Source organism: Dufourea novaeangliae, unplaced genomic scaffold (assembly GCF_001272555.1).
Source record: "Dufourea novaeangliae isolate 0120121106 unplaced genomic scaffold, ASM127255v1 scaffold296, whole genome shotgun sequence".
NCBI classification, from domain to species: Eukaryota; Metazoa; Arthropoda; class Insecta; order Hymenoptera; family Halictidae; genus Dufourea; species Dufourea novaeangliae.
This window is the reverse complement of record NW_015374174.1, coordinates 555,227-565,163: the sequence shown is the minus strand read 5'-3', so window position 1 is coordinate 565,163 and position 9,937 is coordinate 555,227.

Here is a 9,937-nt window from a genome sequence, read left to right as displayed (position 1 = left end):
AAAATTTAATACTTTCGAACGCGTCCACGTCGAACACGTAATTCGTTGCATCGAGTGTCGTGTAGAAAAATTAAAAGAGTTCCTCCAACGCACGACTAGGCAAACTAATCGATACCATCGAACACCGCCCGAAGGCGCAATCGTATAATAAAGACAGATGAAACACACACGGACCGGCCAGCCAGACAGAGGCGAGCACACGTGGCCGCACGTAGTACACCTGTCAGCTCAGAATGTAATCGGGAAAATCAAAGAGACCCGGGGCTCAACGATGCGAGGGATTCTGCATTGATAGAGCCGCGTTTCGCGAGGTGACAGCGAAAAGAGACGATCCGAGGGTGTTACTAGGCAGGAAGCCATTTTGGGTTACTGACTTGATTAACGAACAGTCGGGAACATAGAGGAGAGGAGAGAGGGAGCTTGTGCATCTGCGCTACGCGTAGAGCAACATCGGGAATCCTTGTTTGAACCGACGAATGGGAATCCTTACGCGTGTGATAATCGAATAACAGTGGTTTCGCCCTGTGTCGTCATGATTACGCGATTGATTATCTTCTGTTGCAATATCTGTTCCCCTCGAATGATCTATCTGAGTCTAGTTTTTTTTTAATCTTGAAATGATTGAAACTAGGAATTTAAGGATAACGACGGTCCATAGAAACTGACCTTCGTTTCAGTGGAAATGTTAAGTTCACCTATAAGTAATTGATTATTTTCTTTTTTCAAATTACTAAACGATAGTACAACTCTCCAAATCTCCCTTATAAAAAGACGAACGAAGTTGTAACATTCGTGAACAGTAGGTACTTATAGAGTGAGGTTTCGTTAACCCGTTCACTGTTTATTATGCTTCTGCAGTAGCAACATTTTTTTTGTGTATGTTGTGAGCCATCCTTTTTTTTATTTTGCAAACTCATCTGCAATCACGTTGTTGCAAGATCTTAGTCTACCTTTTCTTTTACTTTCACGTGACTTACAAATAAGATTCTCAGCAACTTCTATTCTGAAATTCAAGAGATCCCGAATATGTTTCTCTTCGAACCCAATTCTTTCGCATGTTTACAGAACATGTTTACAGAATTTCTGATATTAGTAACTCATTGATAAAGTTCAAAATCTCTATAGATGGCAAATACAGTCAGCGGGTTAAACATTCGTAAAATCAACAGAAATACCTTACTTCGGACAACCCGTCATTTCCTCTCGATCCCAAACAAACCCCCAGTCGTATGATTCCCAAATCTCGCGCGAGTCCGCATCGGCCACGGCACCGTTTTACAGTCGAGCCTTTCACGCGGACCATCGCTTCGAGAAACCGGAAGGGTCGTGTTTCAGCCCGTCGAAAAGGTGGAGCCCCCGTGTCGCACAGGAACGGCGACGTTTTAAGACCTTAAATTCGAGATTTATATCGTCCAAGCGCCTGGGCACGATGACAGCTTTCGGTTCCGGCGGCGGCGGTCCTTCGGCGCCGTGGACGCGATTGGCTGTCTCTAGGGGTGGTGGGTGTGGCCCGCCCGCGGAAACCATCATCCCCCGTCGGATGTCGAGACTTCACCGGATCCCCTCTACTTTTCCATCCCTCTGGAATGTGCAGCTTACCTAAACGAGTCCTCTCGACTCTCTCTCCCTTACCCCCTGCCCACCCCTTCTCCTCAGCCAGCCAGCCAGCAGCGTTTTGGAGGGGATCGAAAGTTCCTCAAGGGGGGAAAACGGGTACGGGGAGGAAGGAGGGGTGACAAAACGAGAGGGAGGTGTATCCGTGTCTAGGGACGGATAATCGGTCCGCATTACTGCCTCTCTCTCTCTTTCTTTCTCACTCCATCCCCCTACCTTCTCTGTCCATCCCGCTTCGCCGTTCATCCCTCTTTCTCCCCATCGTTCGCGGAATACTTTGTAAAGTCTGCAATAACGCGTAGTACGCTTTGAACGACGCTCGTCTTTTTGGCCGGAACGAAATATGATGGAAATTCATGCGTCGTTGTAACGATAATTCCGTCTCTTTCTCTCTCTTTCTCTGTGCTTTTGGCGGCGTTCGTGAAACGGACTCACACGCAGTCCCGTCAGCCAGTCAACTTTTTATTTTCTCGTTATCGCGCGAGCTCTCTGAGCCGCGATAACGACGGTAGATTATAGAAGGGTTGTTGAATGATTTTACACCCTCGTCTACGACCGTGGGCCTTTTCTTTCGAGCAGCGCCCTGTTTGGTCCCCGATAAGCGTGTTTGCCGTGCGATCGCCGGTTCTACGGAGGTTCGAATCGACGATCTCGTGTATCTGAAATTTTCTTCGCGTTATTGGGATATTTATAAAGATAGGAGCAATTGTAGAAATTTATTTTCCCTCTTAAGCTTCTTATTGGGTTCGGAATAAACTAGAAAAATCGTTGGATCCGATGAAAGTTTTGTTTTTTTTATTGTATTTCACACAGCCCTATAGGCTATAAGTGCATAAAATCTGCAGTCTAGTTATAAGGTAAGAGTTCGAATATAGAGGGTGAGTCGATAAATAAATTTTCAATTCCTGATTAAAAAGGTAAGGTTATTCCATTTAATAGAATGCTGAAAATCTAGCGTAGTCTGTGACGAACATTTTCGCAATAATGTGCTGGTAGCGAACGTGTTAAAGAAGGAGGACAAATGTCACTGTAATGTTCACTTCTGACTTCATAAAAGATAAATATTCAATATAACAAAATGTAGCGCAGCACTTACTAAAACATGTAATATTTGCATTGGATTTCACCGAGTCAAGGAACCACACGATATACAGACATGGGGAGGCGGTTCACAGTGCTTCCTACGAAATTCTACGACGGAACGGATGGACCCATGCAGATTTCTCGACCTTCCCGGTACTCCGGCCGTATTCAGACTCCCGTTGCATACCTACGAGGGTTCCCGGGCTGAATTCTCATCACGAGGAAACCCGTCGGGATTTCACGCGTCGGGTCGCATTACTGGATCCTACATCGAGTTAGAGGGATTATAACGAGTTGAGGTAGGTTCTAAGTTCTTTCTCTCCGTCGAGGCTCTCGCCGTTGGCTCTACGTAACTCTGCTTAGTTTTTTATCCTCTTTTCACGGTGTTCGTCTCGTACCGCGTGCTCACCCCAAAAGGAAAATCACGTAGTCCGTTATCGCTATAGAAGAAATCGATTCGACGCGAATTTCGTTTAGTTTCGTGTTCTAGTATCCGAAAATTCTGTTATCCGAACAGAGTTTCTCCCAACAACAGATGCCTTCTCCTGTTACAAATATGTAGTGCCTCTATAGAATGTATATACGCTCTTTTCTGATCGATTGAATTCCACACAGTCACTTACGTTGAAAAATCTCTGTTATTTAGCAGCAAAAAACACATAGTATCTATAAACGCTTAAAGAAACATGTCAATTTTCTTGATTCCTACATAAATGAACGAAGTTCAGTATCAGAGAGTAATTGTTCTATTATCCGATCATTCATGTCTCTCTATTACTTCGGTTACGGGAGGGTCTACTGTACCATCGAAAATCTAAAGAAGAACAGGGCCAGCATAAATACCAGTGAACGATATCGGCCACAACTGACTTTAAAACCGTCCAATCTGAATCCGAAGAAGATAGAGTCAGACGTAGAAGCGACGACGGAAAGAAAAATCGTTTAAATTATTCTAATGTTTCGGCAAAGGAAGCGAATATCTCCCGAAAGATAGTAGGGTCGGATGGATCGTTTCGGGGTAATTCGAACCTGGGGCTCGTCGCGTGCTCTAAGTGTTCCTCCGCCGCTCCGAGCAGAAAACACATTGGGCGAGGGTGGCGGTGGCTGGCGTTATCATGGCGCTCGAGGCTCATGCAGCTGACGGCTCAATTATCTCAGCGAGGGTCTCACACAGTCACGCCTGCGACCAAACCTGCCTGCCTGGCTGTCCCCACCCCCCACAGCTCGGTACTTACTCCCAGGATCCTTGAAACAGCCAACCCCAACTCTATTGTCCTCCAGCTATTAACTGCCTCTTCTCGTCCCGAATGAAGGACTCATTGCTTTCGAATGCTTTGACTCCTGTCACGCGATCTCGGTGCCGTTGACTGCTCCGATATACCGCGTCCTCTCATTGGCGAGTTAATCCCTTTCGAGGATTCGCCGGCTGATGAGCCGCGGGACGCCCTGATCGAATCGTGACTGGTCGGATACGAGGAACTCTCGCATGGATGTTTTTATTATCTAAATTCCGTTTGTCGTTGCTAACTGTTTAAATACTCTGTAATTTGAGCTATTCGAATGCTTGCGTTCTGAATAATTAACGAATAAATTGGACAAAGGTAGATTTAAGTTTGGAAAATGATACTGTAACGAGGGCAAGATGTGAAGCTTGGGAGCTTATTGGTATTGTCAGATCAGAATTAATGTGATTGGGGTTAAAATTTTTTAAGGCTACCGGAAGCCAATGTCTTGGACGAACCTTTTTCTTCTTCGGAAACCGGTAATGCGGCCATTAGTAGACACTCCTCTAATTACGTAAAATTCACGTAAATTTCCATTTTACAATGTGTCTATGTCTATACACATTTAAGTGTTCAATTTCCTCTAGACTAGATTGATAGTTATGAATTTGATATTATTAAATTAAGCTCATAAATACACTGCGAATTCTTAAGCATCTACAGCTCCTAAAAATCTTCCAGAATCAATCAAATACAAACGCTAACCAGACTACAATATATATGCACTATTATTTTATTTCCAACCTATTAAATCCATTACTAGAGAAAACAGTATTCTATTTAACTCCAGTTGTTCCAAATTCTTCCATAAAAATATAAATTCCCCTAAATAACCTCGGTTAATTCGTAAATTTTAGGAACCAAATTATGTCCTATCGTGTTCAAGTAGTTTAGTAATATAATTGGTGTTCAACTAACCACCTGAATTACTCTGTATCAAAATTAATTCTTAACGTACCTATTCAAAGTAGTGACGTTGAATCGCGACCGAGGAGTCACAAATAATAAGTTCGATGCCGGTCACCAGTGATCCTCGCGATAATGAATGTGTTAAAGAACCACGAGACGGACCATCTGAACAAGATGATTTAATTAAGAAACTGGTGTTCAACGCGATAGATATAAAGGATCGGGAATCTCGAATCGTCCGATTTCACGGTGTTAACAGAGGACGGATTTCCGTTCAAACTTTCGTTCGTCTGAGCTTCTTCGACGTACTAATGGAAATGAAATCCGTTGCGATAAAGACACCGGTAACTCCCCCCTCCTCCCCTTCTTCCCTTCCTCGACAAAGGTAGAGCTCAGTCGACCCTAAAACTCAATCTCACCCCCGGCGTTACCTGTTCCTCCCGCTCATCGTTTCATTTGATTACACGAAAACATCATACCACGGTTCCCGCCCCTCTCCCTCTCTCATTGCATTGAATTAATCAACCTATTAATTAATATTATCCGGCGAGACTAGTCGAATAAAGGGAGATCAGTACGTCGAGCAAGAAGAGGTTGGAGCCGGCGCAAAGACGATTGAAACCGATAAAAAAGCGAGCTTGATCTTCTTCCCCGTAGGGCAGTTTCGCGAAGAGTTTAATTAAGTTCTTCTTCGTTTCGCGATTGGATTAGACCGTTGAATACGCGGAGTTTCTTCGCAGATCAACGTGATTTTTTAGAAAGGCGGCCCTGTTTGTTCTAAAGAGGCGTGAATTGTTCGAAAATGTGAAAGGAAATATTTTATTGGAATGATTCTTGTATTCTATTTATTTGATAGGGTTATGTTATGTTTTGTAGTACAGGGGTCACTCTACACTACTCTTCCGACGGTGGGTGTGACTCCTGGGAGAATCGGACAGAACAAATCGTAAAATGTTTAGTAAATGAGATCTCTTTGTATAAATATCTGCAGTTTAAATATTAGCCTCAAAGTACGATGTTCTTTTAGTTTCTGTCAAACTCAGACATTAAAAATTCGTTTCAGAGAAACGAAATTTGGACTATTTAAGATTTCCAATACCCTATTAATTATTTGTAATCAATTATCTTGAACTGTTTACTTTCGGATTAATGTCTATTTGTAAGTTTAACCGTGGGCAATCATTTATTCCTAGTTACAACATGACTTCGTTTACGAATCGTGGCCAGATAAGTTTGTTCAAGTAAATCTTAAAAGTCGAGTTACCTGAACTTTTACATTATCAACAATTACATTATCAATACTGATACCATTATTACAAAACAAATCTCTGATATTTTGTAATAAACATAACGAACATACTTACTTTAGGGTTATTTTTCTGATAGCTTTTAAGGGTTAATCCGGCCCAGTCATCGATCCACAAGCAAAATAGATCACTAAAACCACTGTATCACTACAATCCACGCCTTAAACAGCTCCACTCTCTCTCTCGAATGACACTCAGAAAACGACACGCTTCACAAGGAACGAATTAAAACAATTTTCACCGTACAGTCTCTGACCAGGGCTTGCGAAAACTAATTATCACGCTTTCGACTTTACAGCATGCTTTATTCATCCGTGACGTCGGCCGTCCTGGCAAATGAAAACCGTATCTCTGCGATAATTTGAAAAGACCTCTGTGTGTGTGGGGTGGGGCGGGGGCGAGAAAATGCTCGGGGATAACGATGGTTTACATAAAACTTGCGCCGGCAAGAAAGAGAGTTTATGACTCTCAATACGAACCCTGTTGTTTGCCTGTTTCCGCGTCGTCCCTCCCCCACACCTCCACGCTCGAAAAAGATCCCGACAAAGAAGAAAGGAAGGCTCCCCGCTCGTTAGGATGGCGAGAGCAACGGCCGTAATAAAACAACGAGAACGTCGTCGCGACGCGAAACAACGTTTATCGCTCTCTTCTTCACGCGCGACTTCCTTCTACGTCATCTCGTTACGTGCGAGGAAAGGTAACGTTCCGCAAAAGTGAACGACGAGGAGAGAAAAAGACTCCCTTTTGCAAATACGGATCGCGCTCTCGGTCCTTCAGAGCGGCTTCCCTCCCGCCCCTCCCACTGCCCGCCCTTCATCCACCCGTGCCGTCTCCCCTTTTCTTTCCTATCTGATTCGTCGGGTACAGCAGACAAAGGAAACGGGGAAAAACGATCGTTATGAGGAAACGCGTGGCCAAAAGAAAAACGATGATCTTTGAAGTCTCGTTGGGCGGAGGGAAAAGGCTGAAAATTCGTCCTGTGAACACGTCGGTTTCACGGTGGTATAAGAAGGGTGGGTGTACGTAAGGGCTGCGTGTTATCAGAAATTAGCTTTGGTACGGATAGAGTGGTTTTAGTAGATTTACCTAAAGTTGTCTTTTTTGTAACAGTTCTGAAATGCATAACTTTACAAAATTTACAAAATTTAAATTACTTAGGTTAATTGTAAAAACACAAGTTTTTGCAGAATAAACAAAGTATTTTTTCGGTGATGCCACAGCAGAGCCAATTGAGTGCAAAGGGTTCAAAAATCGAGTAAAATATGGTTCATTGAAAATCTTTAGTAACCGTTTCACGATACCGTTGTATCTTCTCTGTGTTCTGTGCACGCTGAATTTAATGCTCCGGACTTTGAACAGGAATGGTACGAGAATGACATGAAAATCACGTAAGAGAAACGAATCAATCTTTTCCTCCGGGCTTCGAGAGACGACGAATAAAAGTATCGGCAGCGAAATACGCCGGGAAACTTGTAGCTGGCGGTTGTTTGACAGTCGCGTTGCTTATATCGAGTCTGTCGGGGCCAATAAAACAGTTGTGTGTATATGCTCGTGTACATGGAATTCCGTGTTTCAATCGTTTCACCATTGTGAGGCCAAGAATCGAGATACGGTCGCGCGTATCCAGGCACATATTCGCATTTTCTACGTGTACCACCTGCCATCGATCACGTAACAACCATTATTTATATGTTACATACGTGTAACCTCCTCATGTATTAGACGATGCTGAAAAATAAGCGAGAATATTTTACTCTTTCAAATATTTAATTCTCCCTTTATTTAAAAATATCGAGCTCGGCACACCCTGTACATAACAACGTAATAAATAAACAGTAGTGAAAATATATGAAAAATCAGATGTAATATTGGACATTCAAAGTAGAAGTAAAATATTTGATGCTTGCATAAAGGTGTAGCTGGTTTGACTACGATATGTTGAATAGGTCTAATTACTCAATTGTTCAAATACTGTATTGTACTACTGGGCTAAACTATACGTACTGAACAATAATCAGTAGCGATTACTGTTAATATTAAGTAATAAATAATACAAATTATTATTACTACTCACATGGATTCAACGCGCTTATATGGATTAGTATTAGTAATATTAAGTAATATTAAGTAATATTAAGTAATAAATAATACAAATTATTATTACTACTCACATGGATTCAACGCGCTTATATGGATTAGTCTAAAATCCACAGAACATGTACACGTCATGATAATAAGAATAAGAACTATTCCAGAGACATCTTCGACAACACCAGGTCTTTCAAGACCTAGAACTTAGAGAGTGTGAACAACCCCTTCGACCTCAACAGTTGAATCCACGGACCCTTAGACTCTTCAGAACTTTTTACTCAAACAACGAATTTACCCATCTCTGGCGTTGCACGTCGGCGAAACAAATCGCCATTCGAGGTTTAATCTCAGAGACTCGAAGTGGCATCGTGACACAGAGAAGATCATCGGCAGATCACGGTCGTGATACGTACGCGTGGATTTATTGTCACGCGGAACACGGTAACGCACTCTCCGTGTCTCCCTTAACTTTCTCCCCCGATCGGGAACCATTTGTCCAGGCATAGCCACGCAGTGTGTAAACACGCCGGGACATGAGAGGGTAGGGAAGGGGGTCTCATTCTGTACGAGGTTACGAGGGTGCACGGAGATTGTGAGGCGGAGAGCGGGGGAGGGTCACGGGGGGTGGTTGATTTTCGTTCTGGGTTGTAGGCGCATAGACCGGGTGCAGAAATCGTGTGGGTTTCTATCCCTGCGGGCTATATCCCCGGAATCAGCTGCCAGATTATTCTATTACCGCGTATCAACATGGGCTTTGTTTGGTCTGAAAACACGGGCCCCGCCACATTGTTTCAGCCAGATAAAGAATTTAACGTCGGGTAATTAAAAGGACCGGCCTCGGGGACAGGTCCGTTCCGTGAGCGCGCGGGCAGGGGGTAAAGATTGTCGCGGGACGATCTCTTTGGACCGTTACTTTTTTAAATCCATAGAAACGTCGTAAATCCCTCCTGGGGACATTTTGAGCGTACCGTTTAGGCACAGGACGCGGAGTGGCGTGTTGGTTCGACGCTACGTCAAGCGCGGTTGTGAGAATTGATGGACGCGCGGAAGAAAATAGGGGACAAATTGGATACGACTATCAATTACCTTTGATCTCATTTGAAATTTGGTCCATGGAACGTTTGTTTGCTCGCTTCTTTTTTATGCGATGCGCGCTTTTATCGATCGTGTTTCGTGGAGGCGGATGTCGAGATGCATCGTGCGCTTTTTAAATCTCTGTTATAACCTGTTTTGTATGGGTTCCAGGAAAAAAATTGCGTAACTCAGATAAATAGGTGTATATTGATCGGGGGATGTGAAGTGAAAAATGAACTTATGATGAAATCAAATTCGATGGTTCGGTGCGCGTCCGTAACTGTGAAGTCTAACTGTTATAGAGGGTTGATTTGTAAGAAATCTGGGTTAATACAGTAGCGGATGAACAGTTACCACTTTTCTAATTCTGTATATTTTTATTCTTTCTTAACATCAACATGAAACTTTAATATTCTGGGTTTTGTACAACTTTTAAGTATTTATCAGAATATATATTAAACACATACTAAAGTTTTAAGTTGATGTGAAAAAAATAAGAAAAATAAAACAGGTCGAAAAAGTGATAACTTTTTTGCCTGCGACTGTATATTGTATTGTATGTAAATAATACGATGC